This window comes from Myxocyprinus asiaticus, chromosome 9 (assembly GCF_019703515.2).
Source record: "Myxocyprinus asiaticus isolate MX2 ecotype Aquarium Trade chromosome 9, UBuf_Myxa_2, whole genome shotgun sequence".
Classification (NCBI taxonomy): Eukaryota; Metazoa; Chordata; class Actinopteri; order Cypriniformes; family Catostomidae; genus Myxocyprinus; species Myxocyprinus asiaticus.
This window is the reverse complement of record NC_059352.1, coordinates 38,235,124-38,258,139: the sequence shown is the minus strand read 5'-3', so window position 1 is coordinate 38,258,139 and position 23,016 is coordinate 38,235,124.

Sequence of the window (23,016 nt, the reverse complement as noted above, 5' to 3'; positions counted from 1 at the left end):
CCTCATGCCATCCCAGATGTGTATGACTTACTTTCTTCTGCAGAACACAAATTAAGATTTTTAGAAGAATATGTCAGCTCTGTTGGTCCATACAATGCAAGTGAATGGTGACCAGAACTTCGAAGCTCCAAAAAGCACATAGAGGCAGCATAAAAGCAATTCATACGGCTCCAGTGATTTTCGGAAGCAATATGATAGGTGTGGGTGAGAAATGGATAAATATATATAACTTTCTAATATATAAAGTCCTTTTTTCACTATTAATTCTCCTCCCTGCCCTGTAGGTTGCTGTAACAAGGTTTAAATGGGCAAGGAGGAAGCTGGGACTGGGTTGACAAAGCACATAGACATTTATTGTCGAAGACTTTTCAGCATTCCACAATAAGACATAATATTCAACATATGCGCTGCTTTTCAGCACCCGCGCTTCTGACATGCAGCACAAACGGCTTCCTGTGTCTCTCTCTCCCGCCTGCCGCTGTCTCATCTCCTTAAGTACTCCTGCCACCCCTCACTGGAACGCGAGACTGGTGTGGCACGCAGGTGAAAGTCATTTGCCACTTATCTTCCTGGCCTCGCTCTGCCCAGACGCCGCTCAGCCCTGCCCTGCTCACCACATACCCCCATCACCAAACTCAGGTCGGGATTTCTCCGGCCTGTGACCTACTACCCCCCCATTTCTTGGGAGAGAGCATCAGCACGTCAGAATGGTCTCTAGATCCATCCCCCACATGTGCCTGGGAGTGGGAACAGAGCAAAAGAGAGGAGAAAGGGAGGAGGGGGCGGGAATAGAGAGAGGGAGAAAGAAAGCAGAGAGAGGAAAGAAAGAGGAGCTTGCTGGTCCCAGATACGCTGTAGAATGGTCCACAGCCCGCTGTCCTGCTCCCGTCCGCAATGCGGGGTGATGGCACTGGACCCCTCAGCTGTTCCTTTCAGTTGCCAGTTGACGTGGTGCTCCAGCACCACAGGATCGAACACTCCCTCTGCGTCGCAATTCTCAGTCAGCGGCGAGGACTCCTTGGATGGTGCATCTTTCCTCCTTCTCAGGTTTTGGCACCAATGTAACAAGGTGTAAAATAGGTAAGGAGGAAGCTGGGACCGGGTTGACAAAACACATAGACATTTATTGTCGAAGACTTTTCAGCGTTCCACAGTAAGTCTTTTCAGCCATACATTCAACATATGCACAGTTTTTTTTAGCACCCGCGCTTCTGACACACAGACCCACACAAACGGCTTCCTGCATCTCTCTCTTGCTCTCCCGTCTGCCGCTGTCTCTTCTCCTTAAGAATCACGCCGCCCCTCACTGGAACGAAAGACCGGTGTGCCACACAGGTGAAAGTCATTCGCCACTTATCTTCTCGGCCTTGCTCTGCCCAGGTGCCACTTAGCCCCGCCCTGCTCACCACAGTGGCGATATGTACAAAGAACAGAATCACCAAAAACACAAGAAGAAGAATGTGAAAGTGGAGATTGATTAGTAAAAAAGGATTTAAATATTGATCTGTTTCTCACCCACACTTATCTTATCCTTTCTGAAGACTTAGATTGAACCAGTTTCATTTGAATTCCTTTAATGCTGCCTTTATGTACAGAGCTGACATATTCTCCTAAAAATCTTTGTGTTCAGCAGAAGAGAAAAAAAAGATCTGGGATGGTATGAGGGTGAGAAAATGATGCGAGAAATTTCAATTTTGGAAAAATTATTCCTTTAAGGAGATGTTAGATAGAATGCTAACCTTAATCATCATTTACTTTCACTGCATGTTTTTTTTACCCCCTCCATATTTTGAAAGGGAATGGTGACTGAGACTGTCAGTCTCTAACAATCTGTCTAACATCTTTTGGGTTCCACAGAATACAGAGAGTTTTACGGGGTTGGAAGGACATGAGGGCGGGGAAATTCAAGTCATTTTTATTTGTATAGTGCCTTTCACAACACACATCATTTCAAAGCAGCTTTACAGAAAATCATGCATTAACAGAAAATGAAACTGTAATATCTATAAAGTCTTAGAGTCATCATTGTGTAGTTTGATTAAATATGATTATGAAGTGCATATAAAAATATGTAATTAAATAATAATTGTATTTAGAAACCCAGTGAGCAAGCTGAAGGCGACTGTAGCAAGGAACACAAAACTCCATAAGATGTTGGTTAAAGGAGAAAAATAACCTTGGAAGAAACCAGGCAGGTTCACTCTGTGGGCCAGTTCCCCTCTTGCTAACAGCCAAAATTACTTATTTATGTGCAGTGCAAGTCATGGTTTAAACCTATTAAACTAAGTAAGTGTTAAGGGCCAGTGTTTAAACAAAGATTTTGTAAGAATTGTAAGATTAATGACTAAAGTTCATCCTGGATTAACTGCAGAAGTTCATATAGATGCATAGTCCTTTGTTAGTTGGCTGATGAAGGCATTTGTTGGCAATTTATTGATAGTCTATGTCAAATCAAATCAATCAAATCCCTTTATTGTCACTCAACCATATACACCAGTGCATCAGTGGGTGAAAGTCTTGGGTGCAGTTCCAAGCAACATAGCATTATGACAATTACAATAAACATCTGATTTACACATAACACAGTTTACACATCTTGTTACACAACATAATATACAATATACACCTAATAATATACAATATACAGTATACACAAAATAAGAAGACTGTATACAATAAAAATAATATACAGTATACAATAAAAATACACTGTACCCCCCCTCCCCCAATGTAATCAGTGGAAATCAATATTAAGTTTTGTGTTGACATTCAGCTGTCGGTTGATAGTCAGTTGCCAGTGTGTTATTAAGAAAAGTATCAAATGTGAGTCCATTCTGAGGCTAATGAAGTGCAGTGCTGATATATGTATCGTTGAGAGCAATCAAGAGTTCAAAAGTCTGATTGCTTGGGGGAAGAAGCTGTCATGAAGTCAGCTGGTGTAGGTCCTGATGCTGCGATACCGCCTGCCTGATGGTAGCAGTGAGAGCAGCCCATGGCTCAGGTGGCTGGAGTCTCTGATGATCCTCTGAGCTTTTCTCACACACTGCCTGGTATAGATGTCCTGGAGGGAGGGAAGCTCACCTCTGATAATGTGTCTGGCAGTTCGCACCACCCTTTGCAGGGCTTTGTGTTTGAGGGCGGTGCTGTTGCCGTACCAGGCAGTGATGCAGCCAGTCAGGATGCTCTCTACAGTGCTGGTGTAGAACCGTGTGAGGATGTGGTGGTTCATTCCAAACATCCTCAGCCATCTCAGGAAGAAGAGGTGCTGGTGAGCCTCTATTCACAATGGCCTCAGTGTGGACGGACCATGTGAGTTCCTCATTCATGTAGACACCAAGGAAGCTGCTGACTCTCTCCACCGGTGCTCCATTGATGGTGATGGGGCTGTGTTCTCTGTCTTTTCTCCTGAAGTCCACCACAAGCTCCTTGGTCTTACTTACGTTGAGGGAGAAGTTGTGCTCCTGACACCAGCATGTCAGAGTGTGCACCTCCTCTCTGTAGGCTGTTTTATCATTGTCAATGATCAAACCTACCACCGTCATATCATTAGCAAATTTAATGATGGCATTGGAGCTATGTGTTGCCACACAGTCATGTGTGTACAGGGAATACAGCAGTGGGCTGATAACACAGCCCTGTGGGGCTCCAGTGTTGAGGGTCAATGATGAGAAGAAGTTGCTGCCCATTCTAACCACCTGGTGTCTACTTGACAGGAAGTATAGGATCCAGCTGCATAGCGAGCTGTTTAAACCCAGAGCCCGGAGTTTCACATCAAGCTTGGAGGGCACTATGGTGTTGAATGTTGAGCTGTAGTCTACAAACAGCATTCTCACATATGTGTTCCTTTTTTCCAGGTGGGAGAGAGCAGTGTGTAGTGTAGATGCAATGGCATCATCAGTGGAGTGGTTGTTGCGGTAAGCAAACTGCATTGAGTCCAGTGAGGCAGGCAGCACAGAGCAGATGTAATCTCTGATTAGCCTCCAAAAGCATTTGCTGATGATGAGGGTCAGAGCAACAGGACGCCAGTCAATTAAGCAAGTGAATTTGGATTGCTTTGGTACAGGCACAATGGTGGATGTTTTAAAGCATCTGGGGACCACAGACAAGCAGAGGGAAAGGTTGAAAATGTCCATAAAAACACCAGCTATGTATTCCATTATAAGAGTGTAGTCCATCATTAGACCAAGGTGATGCAGGCCGAGATCAGTGAGGTGCTTCACAGTTCAACGCAGTTGAGGTCTATCCTAAGTCTAACGTTCAGGCAATGGCATATGAAGTATCCCATGTCTTATGGATGGAGTTGGCATCAGTTCATCCTCTGAGGTCCATTGTAATAGACTGAAGTGATGTCTGGCTGGCACAGGCTGCATTTAGTCGTCATCATTCAGAGACACGTAGCAGTGGAGTCCGATACCAAGGAGGAATGGAGCTGGATCTGGCCGGTTCTGGTGACATGGAAACAAATAGAATAATATTAGCGTAAATGCCATTCAATTTTTTGCAGAGTTATAGATCATGATCAATGTTTCAGGTTCCAGCAGACCTAACTAAAGCAGCCTAATTGTGTAAATTGGGTGTATACCTGGCTAAATAGATGAGTCTTTAGTCTAGACTTAAACTCGGTAAGTGTATCTGTGTCCCGAACAGTGTTAGGGAGACTATTCCATAGTTAAGGAGCCAAATAGGAAAAGGATCTACTTCCTTTTGTGGATTTTGATATTCTAGGAACTATTAACAGGCCAGAATTTTGTGATCTTAATGAACGTGATGGAATATAGCGTGTCAGAAGGTCACTTAAGTACTGTGGAGCTAGACCATTCAAAGCTTTGTATGTAGTTAACAGAATTGTAAAATTAATATGAAATTTAACATTGATATAATATTAAATAAAGGCTGAACTATCACTTTAAGGATGCTTCTCAGATTTGGACGAATCTTTACAAGAGAAGTTTGGAATCCTTTTTCTAGTAATTATGGTGAAAAACATGAACAATGTCACACAGTCCCAAGTTATGTATAATGTTTAATTATACACTGAAGCAAGATCATGCTTTATTCATGCCTTCTGTCGATATTTCACAGCTTTTTACGTCCTGCATGAATTTAGATCAGTGCAGCTCCAGCATTGTCAGTGTCGAAAGAATTTAGATAATTAGTTCTGTACACTAAGGGTAAACTGCACCTTTTCTCTGTGTTTGGAAGTGTGTTGCCGTTCACGCGCCAACCTTGCCTGTGCAGAAATGCTCACAATCGGATGTTTACAAGGATTTATACAGTAGGCACTGATATGTTGCAGCGCTGATATAAAAATGCAAACTTAGAAACTGAGGTCATAAGAGCCCACAGTTACAGATTCATGCTGAAAATGAATGAGTATCACCATGACACAGACAAGCCCACATTGTCACAATCTCTAAAACTTACTTCACCATGTTTTCTTAAATTGGAGCCACAATTTTAATCTTGAAATATATCCTTGTCTTGGTGTAAAATGTAGGCATTCTGTGGAGTGAAGAAATATTTGTTTTGCACTCTTGCTGCTGTAGAGTTGAACGTGACTCAGCGTTCCACTGTCGTAAGAGTCCCATTTAAAAATCTCAATAAATTACACATTTATTAACACTAGTAATGTAAGGATAGGAATGCTACCCATTGTAACGAAGTAAAAGTAAAAAAATCATCTGAAATTTTCTTGAGTAAGAGTGAAAAGTACCCACCATAAAACATACTCATAAACGTAATTTTATTCCAAAAAGTTACTCAAGTAAATGTAATGGAGTAAATGTAGAGCATTACTACCCACCTCTGTGCTTTAGTATGGAGGTAGTATGAGGATTATCATACATATAATGCCATTGCTTTTAGACCAATTCATAAATGAGATATTCTACATATGGAAAATTCTAATTGTAATTTATTTAGCGCCTTTGAACTGAACTGAGAGCAGTTTATGCTCACTGCCTCAAATTTACCTCTCCCATCAGGAGCAGGTTCCTTCTCAAAGGCTATTCAACACACAAGAGGAGCTGAATTTTAACAGCCCTGTCTCCTGAGCTCCTGCTGCCCTAATTAATGCTGTTAATCCTGACAATGCATGTGCAATAAAGCAATATATATGTATATATATATATATATACACACAGTTGAAGTCAGCAGTTTACATACACCTTAGACAAATACATTTAAACTCAGTTTTTCACAGTTCCTGACATTTAATCGTAGAAAACATTTCCCTTCTTAGTTAGGATCACTACTTTATTTTAAGAATGTTAAATGTCAGAATAATAGTAGAGAAAGTGATTTATTTCAGCATTTATTTCTTTCATCACATTACCAGTGGGTCAGAAGTTTGCATACACTCTTTTAGTATTTGGTAGCATTGCCTTTAAATTGTTTAACTTGGGTCAAACATTTTGGGTAGCCTTCAACAAGATTCTCATGGTAAGTTGCTGGAATTTTGGCCCATTCCTCCAGACAGAACTGGTGTAAATGAGTCAGGTTTGTAGGCCTCCTTGCTCACACACTCTTTTTCAGTTCTGCCCACAAATTTTCAGATTGAGGTCAGGGCTTTGTGATGTCACTCCAGTACTTTGACTTTGTTGTCCTTAAGCCATTTTGCCACAACTTTGGAGGTATGCTTGGGGTTATTGTCCATTTGGAAGACCCATTTGCGACCGAGCTTTAACTTCCTGGCTAATGTCTTGAGATGTTGCTTCAATATATCCACATAAATTTCCTTCCTCATGATGCCATCTATTTTGTGAAGTTCACTAGTCCCTCCAGCAGCAAAGCAACCCCACAACATGATGCTTCCACCCCCATGCTTCACGGTTGGGATGGTGTTCTTCGGCTTGCAAGCCTCACCCTTTTTCTTCCAAACATAATGATGGTCATTATGGCAAAACAGTTCAATTTTCATCCAAGTTTCATTAAACCAGAGGACATTTCTACCATGTCCCCATGTGCACCTGCAAACTGTAGTCCGGCTTTTTAATGGCAGTTTTGGAGCAGTGTCTTCTTCCTTGCTAAGCAGCCTTTCAGATTATGTTGATATAGGACTCAATTTACTGTGAATATCAATACTTGTCTACCTGTCTCCTCCAGCATCTTCACAAGGTCCATTGTTGTTGTTCTGGGATTGATTTTCACTTTTCGCATCAAACTATGTTCATCTCTAGGAGACAGAATGTGTCTCCTTCCTGAGCAGTATGATGGCTGCATGGTCCCATGTGTTTATACTTGCGTACTATTGTTTGTACAGATGAACGTGGTACCTTCTGGTGTTTGGAAATTGCTCCCAAGGATGAACCAGACTTGTGGAAGTCCACAATTTGTTTTCTGAGGTCTTGGAAGATTTCTTTTGATTTTACATGATGTCAAACAAAGAGGCACTGAGTTTGAAGTGAGGCCTTAAAATACATCCACAGGTACACCTCCAATTCAGTACACCTCCTAACAGAAGCTTGCCTAATTGTCTAAAGGCTTGACATCATTTTCTGGAATTTTCTGCTGCTTAAAGGCACAGCTGCTTAAAGACATAGTTAACATAGTGTACGTAAACTTCTGACCCACTGGAATTGTGATATTGTCAATTAAAAGTGAAACAATCTGTCTGTAAACAATTGCTGGAAACATTACTCGTATCATACACAAAGTAGATTTCCTTAATGACTTGCCACGGCTATAGATTGCTAATATAAAATCTGTGGAGTGATTAAACAAATTATCACATATTCCCTGTTTTTGTGCTTAGACTTTTATTTTGAAATTCTTGTTTAGTTCCCCGTTCCTGTTTCCTGTTAGTTTTGTAGTCCTTTGTAGTTTCCTTTCATGATTGGTTTTCCCCTGATTGTTTTCCCCAGGTGTTCCTCATTCCCTTGTTTGCCCTTGTGTATTTAAGCCTTGTTTCCCCTGGTTTCTTTGTCAGTCTGTGCATGTGTTGTTATGCTCTGTACTTGGGTCCCTGTGTTTTGTTTCTCTATATTCTGAGTACTTAGTGTATCTTTTGTTTCATTAATGCTGTGTTTAGATCCTCATTCCTTGCCTGCCTCTTTACAAAAATACGTTTTAATGACTTCAACCTAAGTGCATGTAAACTTGTTACTTCAACTGTGTATATATATATATATATATATATATATGTGTGTGTATATGTATGTATGTATGTATATATACATATACAGGGTTGGGAGGGTTACTTTTGAAATGTATTCCACTACAGATTACAGAATACATGCTGTAAAATGTAATTTGTAACGTATTCCATTAGATTACTCAAGGTCAGTAATGTATTCCAAATACTTTGGATTACTTCTTCAGCACTGGTAGATTTTTTTTTTTTCACTTGTTTTGATTATAAAAACTCTGCCAGTACAGTAAGACAAAATACACATGTTAAAAATATATTCTCTGAAAAACATAAATATCTTAGGCAGTGTAGTTTCTAAAACAAGATAAATCGAATTGATCTTGTTTTAAGGATTTTTAGATATTTTTACAGGATAACAATACAAAATTATCAAGAATAAGATTTTTGCCCTAATATCAAAGGTCTTACTAGGAAAAAGAAATTATGATCCAACGTGAAGTTTTTTCATTAACAAAAAATATGATCGTGCCTGGTAACATGTGCATGTAGAATGGCTAGAAACAGCATTTTAGCTTAGCATAAAGCTGACAATATACACAATAAACACAAGGTTTATTTCTATTTCTTCTGCTCCAAACTTAATTCAAACTTACTTCTCTGTCTGCTTGTATGAATGTAACACATCATAAGAAAGTGTTACACTGCTGTTCAATGCGCTTTGGATCACATCATTTATACGTATAAATGTTTTCCATTTAAAAGAACTAAATATTAAATGAAACAAATGACAATAAAATGCAAAGTAATCTCTTCAGTAATAAAAATACTTTTTGAATGTAACTTTATTCTAATTACCAATGATTTAAATTGTAACTGTAGTGGAATACAGTTACTAATATTTTGTATTTTAAATACATAATCCCGTTACATGTATTCGGTTACTCCCCAACCCTATATATATATATATATATATATATATATATATATATATATATATATATACATACACACTGGTGGCCAAAAGTTTGGAATAATGTACAGATTGTGCTGTTTCGGAAGGAAATTGGTACTTTAGTTCGCCAAAGTGGGTGGGCAAAGAAACAGACATTGGTGTGTTACCACCCCTTATTCTGCTCTTGCCCCCTCTTTGCCACCTCGTGTAAAACATCCTGGACACACCCCTTAAGTAACTTAAACAACAACACTGCATTTATTTTGTTTGATTATTGAGAAAAACTAATATGAACTCACAATTTCATGTTTTTCTTGAGAAAATAAGTTTGTCTACACTAGTCATTTATATTTGTATAGCACTTTTCACAATGCACATAGTTTAAAGCAGCTTTATAGAAAATCATGCCTTGTTGTTTGAAAGCCCCCTGTGAACAAGCTGAAGTGACTGTAGCAAGGAAAATTTATTTAGTGCCAAAAAAACAAAAAAAAACAAAAACTAAAAAAAAAGAAAAAAACTAGAGAGGAACCTGACCTCTGTTTTTGTGATATATGTACAGTATATAATCCAGTATCATTTAGCGGCTTAAGCAAAAATTGCTGACAGCACACTGCACGAGTGTTTGTAGCTTGCTAGCCTGCTTAGCATTACTTGTTCTTATTCTTATATGTTCATCGTTTTATCCTTTGCCATTTTACCGCGTGCTTCGGGTTTTTCCGCTTTTCTACTGTTTCATCTGTGTGTATTATACTGCGCGCACCCGTTTCTCATGTTTTATTTTTTTTTTTTCTACTTGTCTACATCTCGCATCTCGACTGCATACATTTGTTTTCTCCAATGTGTTTTACATGGATTATTGCATCATTCTCAAACATCTGCTGATTAGGAACCACATCAATCTCAAATCCTCGCCGCTCAAGAACAACCATAACAACAACAACAACAACAAACAATTCTGGTAAGTCATGGCATCTGCTCATGTTATTGCTTCCTGCATTGCATGCCACATGTTTACTATAGCTTCTTCCATCAACAGTGAGGGATTTACATGTGATAAATGTAAAGAATTAGTCAGGCTGATGGAGAAGGTTAATGAGCTAGAAACACACATCCGAACGCTAGTAGAGGTCAGTGAGAAAGAGAAGCCGGTAGATACTGTTTCGGATGCGGTTAGTACAGCGAGCAACACACACACTTTGGTTCCGGCTCTAGAGCCCCCGCAGCAGGGCGACTGGGTGACGTCTCGGCGGCATTCTCACTCAGCAAAGCGACATCACTCTCCCGGTTAGGGTTTCAAATCAATTCTCCCCACTCAGTCATGCACCCAATGAGAATCATGTTGAAAGAGCCTTGGGCATAAGTGATTCTATTGTAAGGAACATAGAAATAGAAACTCCAGCCACTATTGTTAAATGCATTTCGGGTGCCAGAGCGTCTGACATCAGATCAAATTTACAAGTGCTGGATAATGCTAAATGTAGATTTCAAAATGTTGTATTCATGTTGGCACTAATGTCCAGCTTCACCAGTTGGAGATCACTAGAGATAATGTTACAGAGCTGTGTGAACTTGCAAAAATGATGTCAGACACTGTAATATGCTCTGGCCCTGTCCCTGTTCATTGTGGTGACAAGGTTTATAGTAGATTAGTGTCACTGAATGGCTGGATGTCTGAGTGATATCTGGAGAATAGCATAGGATTTATAGAAAATTGGAAGAGTAGACCTAACCTGCTAAAGAGAGACGGTCTCCATCCCTCCAGGGAAGGTGCCTCTCTCCTCTGTAGTAATTTGATTCATAGTCTTAATAATGTTAGAATTTGACTAACTGGGGCCCAGGTCAGGAAGCAGACAAACTGGTTTATTCGAACATCTGCTAGCTGCCTTGAGACGTCACACAGGTCACATTAACACATAGGGACTGTATCACCTAGATATCATATAGAGTCTGTGTCTGTTCCCCGAACTACTAAACACAAAACTCTCACTAAATCATTTAGAAATAAATGTATTATGGTCGAACTTGAAAAAATAAAATAAAATAAAAATTTAAGATAAACATCATATAAAGCTAGGGCTACTAAACATTAGATCTCTTTCTACCAAAGCACTAATTGTAAATGAAATTATTACAGATCATAGTTTGGATGTGCTCTGTTTGACTGAAACCTGGCTTAAACAGATGAATATATTCGTTTAAATGAATCTACTCCCCCCAGGTTATTGTTATAAACATGAGCCTCGTCTGAAAGGTCGAGGAGGAGGTGTTGCTACAATTTACAGTGAAGTGTTTGGTGTTACTCAGAGGACAGGATATAAGTTTAAGTCTTTTGAACTAATAATGCTTAATATGACACTGTCAGATATAAATAAAAAATCTCTGTCATCTTTTGCCCTTGCTACATTGTATAGATCACCCAGACTGTACTCAGATTTCCTTGCTGAATTAGCACATTTTCTATCTGATCTAGTAGTTAATGTAGATAGAGTTTTAATTGTTGATGACTTCAACATTCACATAGATAATGAAAATGACACATTGGGATTAGCATTTATTGATATTCTCAACTCTCTTGGAGTCAGACAAAATGTGACAGGAACAACTCATCACCATAATAATACGCTAGATTTAATTCTGTCATATGGAGTTGATGTTGATCCTAGGGGTGTAATGATTCATCGATCTGGATCGATGCATCAATCCAATGACGAAAGATCCAATGTTATCGATACAACATGTAAATATCGATATAGACATTGTTTTAAGATGTACCTTTATTTTAATACTCTCATGTCACCCAAATCCATATGCATTTCCATCAGGTGATGAAGCAACCCTATTACATTCATTTCACTTTATGAGTGCTAAATATGCTTTTCATGTGGGACAAGGATGTGTGCAAGGTCTTTGAAGCCTAATTGTACTCTGCTATCCATGCGGATAAAATGCAAGCTCTCGTGACAAACGCAGAGTGGCTCACATGCGTGATTAATTCGGGCTTCCATCGATATCATTATGCATGCAACCCATTTGAATTTTACATGAGAATTTGCTATTTTATAGTACCATGGAGAAGTTCAACCATGTGAAACGTCTTGACAACACCAACATTCTGAACAGCACTAATGAGGGAAAGAGAAACACCTGCTCAGCTCCAGCATCAGTTATAAGACTACACATCTACACATCAACACCCTTACTAACATTTATCCCAGTTAACTGTAACAGAGTTTTTCTCACAATTCACTCTTGGGAGCCCGAGACACCTCTGGTCTTTGATAAAAGGCCAATGAAAATTGGCGAGTGGTATTTGCATGCCACTCCCCCGGACATACGGGTATAAAAGGAGCTGGTATGCAACCACTCATTCAGGTTTTATGCTGAGGAGCTGATATAAGGTCCGGCCATTTCAGTGGGTAGTTCAGCATTGCGGCAGGAGGGATACAATGTCTCGTTCCCTCCATCGGGGAACGGAGGTTACACAGGTAACCATGACGTTCCCTACCTGTCACTCACTCGATGTTGTGTCGATGTAGTGACACTAGGGGTCCCTATACGCCACAATTGGCTGAACTGTGTTACGTGAACTGGCGGCGTGTGGTGGGCAGACTACTGTGTGCCTCATAGCCAGCACACCAGGTCGACACATAACCTCCCCCAACATAGTTATGAGTGTCAAACGGCCCTTTGGGGACAAGTCAACTACCCAAGAGATAGAGACAGGCTTAACCCAGTCGTGGCCTCTTTTCCCCTTCTCTTTTTCCACTCCCTAAAAAAGGAGGATTATCCGACTGGGCCACCAAGAAGACACTGCGGAGACCACACTTCGCCCAAAGAGAGGGGGGGATATTTAAGTGGAATAATATGTCACGTGGTCTTTCCAACCATGTGGAGAGTCTTCGAGGTAGATCCTACCCAACGGGGGAGGAGTTACTACAAACATGGAGACTGGAAGATGCAGTTTGCCAACAGGGAAACAAATTAGCGGAAGATATATATATCGCATGGGGTTAGCCTTACAGGGAACCGCCACATGCGGAGCACCTACCCCAGAACAGGACTCTTAGTTAGCACGTGTACTGGGCCGGCAGCGAGTCTCTCCAAAAACTCGACTGCCACAGGGCCCGGAGGAAATCAACCAGGCTTATCCACTTGTATTGCGTACCACTACCTGGGACAAAACCTGTTCCACCCGGAGGTTGTAGAACCTTGCAAAGGTGTTGGGTGTTGCCCAGCATGCTGCTCTGCAAATGTCTGTTAGAGAGGCACCCCTGGCCAGGGCCCATGAAGCCGCTACACCCCTGGTAGAATGGGCTCGTAGCCCTATCGGGGGCGGCATGTCCTGGGCGTGATATGCCATAGTTATGGCGTCAATGAGCCAGTGGGTGATCCTCTGCTTGGAGACAGCGCTTCCTTTCCGCTGTGCACCAAAGCAGACAAAGAGCTGCTCAGAGATCCTAAAGCTCTGCATGCTATCCAAATAGATGCGTAAAGTGTGTACCGGACACAGCAACGACAGGACTGGGTCTACCTCCTCCTGGGGCAGCGCTTGCAGGTTCACCACCTGGTCCCTAAAAGGGGTCGTGGGAACCTTGGGCACATAGCCCGGTCGGGGTCTCAGGATCATGTGAGAGTAGCCCGGACCAAACTCCAGGCACGTTTTGCTGACAGAGAACGCTTGTAGGTCTCCTTCCCTCTTGATGGAAGTGAGCACAGTCAGGAGGGCAGACTTCAAGGAGAGTGCCTTAAGCTCGGCTGACTGCAAAGGCTCAAAGGGGGCTCTCTGAAGACCCTGAAGAACTACAGAGAGGTCCCATGAGGGAACGAGGTGCAGTCTGGAGGGATTCAGCCTCCTGGCACCACTAAGGAACCTGATGATCAGGTCGTGCTTCCCTAAGGACTTAACGTCGACTGCGTCGTGGTGTGCTGCTATGGCAGCAACGTACACCTTCAAGGTGGAAGGGGACAGCCTCCCATCCAAACTCTCCTGCAGGGATGAAAGCACTGATCTGACTGTGCATCTCTGGGGGTCTTCCCGTTGGGAAGAACACCACTTAGCGAACAGACGGCACTTAAAAGGCATACAGGCGCCTCATAGAGGGGGCCCTAGCCTGAGTGATCGTGTCTGCAGACTGCTTAGGTCTTCCGCGTCCCGTCCAGGGGCACAACATGGAGATTCCAGAGGTCTGGTCGTGGGTGCCAGAGGGTGCCCTGTCACTGAGAAAGAAGGTCCTTCCTCAGGGGAATTTGCCGGGGGGGCTGTTGTGAGGAGCGTGAGGTCTGAGAACCACGTCTGGATGGGCCAGTAGGGTGCTACCAGGATGACCTGCTCCTAGTCCTCCCTGACCTTGCACAGGGTTTGTGCAAGTAGGCTCACTGGGGAAAATGCATATTTGCGCAGGCCAGGGGGCCAGATGTGTGCCAGCGCATCTATGCCGAGGGGATCCTCGGTGAGGGCGTACCAGAGCGGGCAGTGGGAGGATTTATGGGAGGCGAACAGGTCCACCTGTGCCCATCCGGATCGACTCCAAATCAGCTGGACCACCTGAGGGTTGAGTCTCCACTCTCCCCTGAGGGTAACCTGCCATGAAAGCGCGTCCGCTGTAGTGTTGAGGTTGCCCGGGATGTAAGTGGCTCGCAGCGGCTTGAAGTGCTGCTGACTCCAGAGGAGGAGACAGCGGGCGAGTTGTGACATACAACAAGAGCACAGACTGCCTTGGTGGTTGACATATGCTACCGTCGCTGTGTTGTCTGTATGAACTAACATGTACTTGCCCTGGATCAACGGCCGAAACCTCCGCAGGGCGAGCAGAATTGCCAACAACTCGAGGCAGTTGATCTGCCAATGCAGTTGCGGGCCCGTCCACAGGCCGGCGGCTGCGTGCCCGTTGCAAACAGTGCCCCAGCCCATTTTGGAGGCATCTGTCGTGACCACGACATGCCTGGAGACCAGTTCTAGAGGAACACATGCCCGTAGTAACAATAGGTCGGTCCAAGGGCTGAAAAGATGGTGACAGACTGGCGTGATGACCGTCCTGTGGTGCCATGCCCATCTCGGGACTCGAGTCTGAAGCCAGTGCTGAAGCGGTCTCCTATGCATCAACCCGAGCGGGGTGGCTACCGCCGAGGATGCCATATGCCCCAGGTGCCTCTGAAAATTTTCAGTGGAACCCCTGTTTTCTGTTTGAACGCCTTCAAACAGGCCATCACCGACTGGGCGTGCTCGTCCGTAAGGCACGCTGTCAAAGAGACCAGCTCCAAACCAAGAAAAGAGATACTCTGAACCAGGAGGAGCTTGCTTTTTCCCAGTTGACCCAAAGCCCTAGTCGGCTGAGGTGTGAGAGCACCAAGTTCCTGTGTGTGCACAATGTCTCGAGAGTGAGCTAGGATTAGCCAGTTGTCGAGATAGTTGAGAATGCGAATGCCCACCTCCCTTAACGGGGCAAGGGCAGCCTCTGCGACCTTCGTGAAGATGCGAGGAGACAGGGACAGGTCGAAAGGGAGGACTTTGTACTGATACGCCTGACCCTTGAATGCAAACCGCAGGAAGGGTCTGTGTCGAGGAAGGATGGAGACGTGGTAGTACGCGTCCTTCAGGTCTACCGCCGCAAACCAATCTTGATGCCGGACGCTCGCCAGAATGCGTTTTTGTGTCAGCATCTTGAACGGGAGTCTGTGTAAGGCCTGGTTCAGTACTCGCAGGTCCAAGATTGGCCGCAACCCACCACCTTTTTTTGGTATGATGAAGTAGGGACTGTAAAACCCCTTCTTCATCTCGGCTGGAGGGACAGGTTCTATCACGCCCTTCCGTAGGAGGGTAGCGATCTCCACGCGCAAGGTAGCAGCGTTTTTGTTCTTGACCAAGATCAAGTGAATACCGCTGAACCTGGGCAGGCGCCTGGTGAACTGAATCATGTAGCCAAGTCGGACGGTCCGGATCAGCCATCGCGATGGATTGGAAAGCGCAAGCCATGCATCCAAGTTCTGCGCAAGGGGGACCAAGGGGACAACGTTGTCAGACGTACCGGCAGATGGGGCCTTGCTATGGGGCGGAGCTCAAGGTGCCACACCACGTCGTGGCCGTGCTGAGTCTAGGGACATCGAAGTACCTACCTGGCTACTTGTGACCACCCCCGGAACAGCCTGGGACAGGGGAGGAAGAGGCCTGTCCTCGTAACCCGTGGAGACTGCCACATCGGGGGCGGCTGTGTGCCACAGCTGCGTGCTCAGGGGCAGAAAGACCACCGCTGGAGCGCCAATCCTGCAAGGAAAAACCCGTGGACGGTAGTTGTGATGACGACTGTGCACACCGGGTATATGACCCAGGGAGGAAGGAAACCACTCTTTTGCTGAACTGTTGGGTACCGCAGCCACTTGGGCATGCGGTGAAATCAAACAAAAAGGCAACAAAATATTTTCCACCTGGCCCTCCACTGGGGGATGGAGTGGTCTTCTTACCAGCTCCAGGTGAGTGGGTTCCTTTGTCCTTGGGTCACCCGTCTCAGGGGCGCTTTGACGACCTCCGTGGGTTCTTAGGCACCCTGTGAGACGGGTGGCTTCTGCTTCCTGCGGTGGGCTCCACGCCGGGGCTGGGCTGAAGGGGCGGGCTGCGGCAGAGCCGGTGCAGTCACCACAGGGGGACACCCTTGGTGACGAGCAGACGGGGTGCGGGATCTTGAGCTGCGCCGGGGCAGGATGTGCCGGATAGTCTCCGTCTGCTGCTTCACCGCCGAGAACTGCTGGGCAAAGTCCTAGATGGTGTCGCCGAATAGGCCAGCCTGGGAAGTGGGGGCAGCAAGAAACCGTGTATTGTTGGCCTCACCAATCTCGACCAGGTTGAGCCAAAGGTGGCGCTCCTGGACCACTAATGAGGCCATCGTCCGCCCGAGAGACTGGGCCGTGACCTTCGTCACTCGGAGAGCGAGGTCGGTTGCCTAGCGCAGTTCCTGCATCAAATCTGGGGCGGAACTACCCTTGTGCAGTTCTTTCAATGCCTTGGCTTGATGGAGCTGCAGGAGAGCCATGGCGTGCAGGGCAGAGGCGGCTTGTCCAGCAGCGCTGTAGGCTTTAGCCGTCAGGGACGACGTGAGCCAACAGGGCTTGGACGAGAGCTTAGGGTGTCCGTGCTAGGTGGCGGCACTCTGCGGGCATTGGTGCACCGCGAGCGCCTTATCCACCGGGGGAATCGCCATATAGCCCTTGGCCACCCCACCATCAAGGGTAGTGAGAGCGGGAGAACTGCGGAATCGGAGCCGGGCAGTAAAAGGTACCTCCCACGATTTCGTCAGCTCCTCGTGCACTTCCAGGAAGAAAGGCTGCTGGAGCGAGGCATGGCTGCTTTGAGCGGCACCGCGAGCCCAGGAACCAATCATCAAGCCGCAAGGGTTCAGGGGAGAGCAGAGGGTTCCACTCTAACCCGACGCTCACGGCCACCCTGGAAAGTATGTCCGTCATTTCGGCATCAGCCTGTGACTGGGCAATCGTCCCCAAGGGGGGGAGCCCAGCTGAGGCTTCTGTGTCTGACTGGACAAGTCCGCTCTCCGATGCTGCACTCGAGAGCTCATAATCTTTGCGGGCTCTGAACAAGAAGCCAGACTCGCCGTGAGACGAGCCGGCGAACTCATCCGGAAGCCCGACTGGGGCAGACGAACGTGCTGGGGAATGGGAGGTCCGCGGGGGGATACCCGGCGGAGGCGATCCCATTGGGGTCCCCAAATCGCCCCCAGTGCTAGCCGCGCTGGCCTCATACCCATAGGTAGAAGGACCGAGGCAGGGAGCCGCTGGGGTGGCTTGCTTTCTCATGAAAGCAAGCCGCGACCGCAACGTTGCCATGGTCATGTTCTCGCAATGAGAACATGAACCATCCACAAACGCTGCCTCCATGTGGGTCTTGCTCAGACATGAAAGACAGTGATCATGACCATCTGAAGTTGAGAGATTACGACCGCAACCAGGAATAACACACAATCGGAAAGGCATCTTTTTAAAGATGCGTCTTTTTAAAGACGTTCCATGTGTGCCACTCTTTTAGAGGAAAAAGCTCTTTCAGAAAATATACTCTCTTTGTTTTCTGCCGAAGCGCCCAGGGGCGTTCTCTGCAGTGCACCAGTGCAGAGGAGGGAGAAGCCACTGAAATGCGCCGTCAGATCCAGCAGAGGTGAATGAACAGTAGAATTCAGCTCAGTGAGCATGACGGTTCGGCTCCGAAGAGAAAATCTGAATGAGTGGTTGCATATCAGCTCCTTTTATACCAGTATGTCCGGGGGAGTGGCATGCAAATACCACTCGCCAATTTTCATTGGCCTTTTATCAAAGACCAGAGGTGTCTCGGGCTCCCAAGAGTGACCCCTAGTGTCACTACATCGACACAACATTGAGTGAGTGACAGATAGGGAACCGTGGATAGCATGGATAGTTGGAAACAAGTCATGGGTATGTAAGTATTTTGAATTGGACTAAACTGAAAAATTAGCTGTCAAACAAGTGATGTGATTTTATTTTTTATATTATATATCTGTATATTTTTTTTCAACATCTGAAGTACCTTATTTTGTTGTGAATGTCCCAATGTGTATACAGAGAGCTGAATAAAATAATCAAATTATATTTTGGTTGCATTTGAGGGCAAAAAATGATTTAATTGATTGTGTAAAATAGGCACATAATATCAGAATATCGATCGCAGGCCCCTGAACTGAATCGTAACACGGCAGACTTTGAAGTATCGGCAAATATCGGATCGAAGGCCAAGAGAATTGATTAAAGACCGTATCGTGGTGAAACATCCGCTTTACACCCCTAGTTGATACAATAGATATTCAACCACAGAGTGATGACATCTCAGATCATTACCTCATCTCTTATTTGTTGCAGTCAGCTAATGTCACTAATTCTACACCACACTATCATTCAGGTAGAACTATTTTTTCAACCACTAAAGATAGCTTCACTAATAATCTTCCAGAATTGTCTCACATACTCAGTAAGCCAAAAAGTCTAGAAGAACTTGATGAAATAACAGAACATATAAATACAGTCTTCTCTAGCACTCTTTTGATAGTGTCGCCCCCCTTCGATTAAAGAACATTAAAGAAAAAAGCCTCACACCATGGTGCAATGATCACACTCATGCTCTCAAGAGAGCAGCTCAGAAAATGGAGCGCAGTGGAAGAATACAAAATTAGAGGTATTTCTCAGTGCATGGGAGGATAATGTCTGTAGCTACAGACAGGCACTAAAAGCTGCCAGGTCAGCATATTTGAGCAAACTCATAGAAAATAACCACAACAATCCTCAGTGTTTATTCAGTACTGTGGCTAAATTGGTTAGGAATAAAGCATCGACTGAACCAGATATTCCGCCGCAGCACAATAGTAATGACTTCATGAATTTCTTTACTGATAAAATTGAAATAATCGGAAATAAAATTGGAACTATGCAATCAACTGTCACAGCACCTCAGAAAACATTGTCTCATAATTTTGCTCACGAGCATCTTCAATCCTTCGCTGTCATAGGTCATGAAGATCTAACAAAACTTGTCAAAAAATCAAAAGCCACAACACGTATGTTAGATCCAATACCAACTAATCTCTTAAAAGAGGTATTCCCAGTAATATCAAAACCTCTCTTAATATTATTAACTCCTCGCTAAACTTTAAAATGGCAGTTATCAAACTGCTTATTTAGAAGCCACAGCTTGATCCTAGAGAATTGGCTAATTACAGACCGATTCAAATCTACCATTTATGTCAAAAATATTAGAAAAGGTAGTGTCCTCCCAACTATGTTCATTTCTACAGAGAAATAGTATAAATGAACAATTTATGTCAGGATTTAGGCCCCATCACAGTACAGAGACTGCATTTATCTGAGTGTCAAATTACTTGCTCTTATCATCTGATCGCGGCTGCATTTCTCTTCTAGTGCTTTTAGATCTTAGTGCTGCCTTCGACATGATAGATCACAACATTCTCTTGAATATGCTGGAGAATTATGTTGGCATTAGTGGACTTGCATTAGCATAGTTTAGGTTCTATTTATCAGACTGCTACCACTTTGTATGTGTAAATGAGGAATTGTAAAATCAAACAAAAGTTAAGAATGGAGTGCCAAAGGGATCAGTTTTAGGACCTCCTTATACATGCTTCCCCTGGGAGATATTATCAGGAATTATGGAATAAGTTTCCACTGTTATGACGATGATACCCAACTTTATATTTCTTCTAAACCCAACGAAAATTCACAATTCTCCAAATTAGCAGAGTGTATCAATGAAATCAAAGATTGGATGGCCAGAAATTTCCTTCTACTCAATTCCGACAAAACAGAGGTTCTAATGATTGGACCAAAAACCTCAAAAAAAAAAAAAAAAAAAAAATCAGCTAAAATATAACTTGACCCTCGATGGATGTAGTGTTTTGTCATCTTCTTCTGCAAAGAACTTAGGTGTTATATTTGACACCAATCTGTCCTTTGAAAATCAAATTTCCAATGTTTGTAGAACAGCATTCTTCCACCTTAGAAATATTGCTAAATTAAGACACATGCTCTCTGTTGCTGATGCTGAAATATTAATTCATGCACTCATGACCTCAAGACTAGATTATTGTAAAGCATTACTGGGAAGATGTCCAGCAAGTTCAATAAATAAAATGTAATTTGTTCAAAATGCAACTGCCAGATTGCTGACTAGAACCAAGAAATATGATCATATTAGCCCAATTTTATCATTGTTACATTGGCTACCTGTTAAATTTCATATTAATTTAAAAATTCTGTTAACTACATACAAAGCTTTGAATGGTCAAGCTCCACAGTGATTAAGTGACCTTCTGAATCGCTATATTCCATCACGTTCATTATGATCACAAACTTCTGGCTTGTTAATAATTCCAAGAATATCAAAATCCACAAAAGGAAGTAGATCATTTTCATATTTGTCTCCTAAACTATGTAATAGTCTCCCTAACACTGTTTGGGATGCAGACACACTCACTCAGTTTAAGTCTAGACTAAAGACTCATCTATTTAGCCAGGCATACACCTAATTTATTCATCAACTCACAATTAGGCTGCTTTAGTTAGGTCTGCCGAAACCAGAAACATCCATTAGGATCTATAACTGCATAAAATTGAATGGCATCTATGCTAATATTATTCTATTTGTTTCATTATTCTATTTGGATTCATATTCCGAGGTTACCAGAGCCTGCCAGATCCAGCTCTGTTCCTGCTTGGTGTCTGCTTGGTGACTCCACTGCTACGTGTCGCTGAGAAATGACAACAAACTACAGCCGGTGCTAGCCAGACATCACTTCAGTTTTTTGACTTCAGAGGATGAACTGATACCAACTCCAACTGTAAGACATCGGATACTTAATATGCCACTGCCTGAACCTTGGACTTAGGATGGACCCCACCGAGCCTCACCGAAATGATCTGCAGGTTGAACTGCAATGCACCTCATCATTTATCTCTGCCTGCATCACCTTTTTCTATTGATGGACTACACTCTTGAAATGGAATACATAGACTATCATTTAATTGCCAACAAAAGCCTTCATCAGCCAGCTAACATAGGACAATGCATCTATGTGAACTTCTGCAGTTAATTCAGGATGGACTTCAAAGACATTAGTCATTAATCTTAAAGTTCATAAAACAAATATTACATTTTTATTTTTTAAAACACTGGACCTTAACACTTACTTAATTTACAAATGTGAAACCATTACTTACACTGCACACAAATAACTAATATTGGCATTATATTCATGTTGTTTAGCAAGAGAGGAACTGGCCCCCACAGTAAACCTGGTTTCTCCCAAGTTTATTTTTCTCCATTAACCAACATCTTATGGAGTTTTGTGTTCCTTGCCACAGTCGCCTTCAGCTTGCTCACAGGGGTTCTAAATACAATTATTATTTAATTGTTTAATTTCTATACATATTTTAGAATCATATTTAATCAAACTACACAATTATCACTCTAAGACATTATAGATATTGCAGTTTCATTTTTTTTAAATGCATGATTTCCTGTAAAGCTGCTTTGAAACTATGTGTGTTGTGAAAAGCGATATACAAATAAAAATGACTTGACATAATTATTTTTGCCCTCTTCCCCCATTTCACTTTGCATGTAAACTTTACCGCCATTATTACCAGCTTATAACACGTGCACAAATGTTGTTTCAAAGCTTTGCATTTTTTTACATTTCAGTTTACATTTTGAAGTCAAAAGCAGATAATTATAAATCTCATGTAATCACCAGGTTTCTTACGTTGTTGATAAGCTGTTTTTTGATAGTTACTCATAACTTATGAGCATCTTATTGTGCATGTCACGCTCAGTGTTGGCTGGGAGAGGCGGCTGTTAAACTCACTGCTGCCGTTTCTGTCTCACAAATCCACCGATTTGCACGGTGATGTCGGCGTAAATAAAACGACATGTCTGATGTACTGTAGCACCAGAACATGACACCGTTGTTTGGCAAATTCGACAAGCTGTACTGCTACAGTACAATCTACTTGCCGTTTACCATCAATCTTCTCGCCTATTCATAGTTTTCACGTGATGTCACATCCTTATAGGAATGCCCACCTGGAGGGCAAAACAAGGCTTTCTTCTACTGCCTGCCAGTTATATTGGATGCACTAACCGAGGAGGAGACAAGCCTGGGTTGTACTTCAACAGAATCCCATCTGAGAAAGAAAACCCAGAGAGGAGGAGATTGTGGATTTGTGCTATTAGACGTGCCTCCGTCCCTGGCACGGTAAGTAAACACTGAATATTTTATTTGTTGTATTTTTAGCCATTATATCTTTACACAATTGTTCAGACATGGTTCGTTTTCGTGGAGCGACTCAACTTCAGCATTGACAAGTTACGCTAGCTAGTGGAACTGTTTCCTGTGTTGGAAAATGGTTACTTTAACAGTTAGCTAATGCCAGCTAAATAATAAGTTATCTA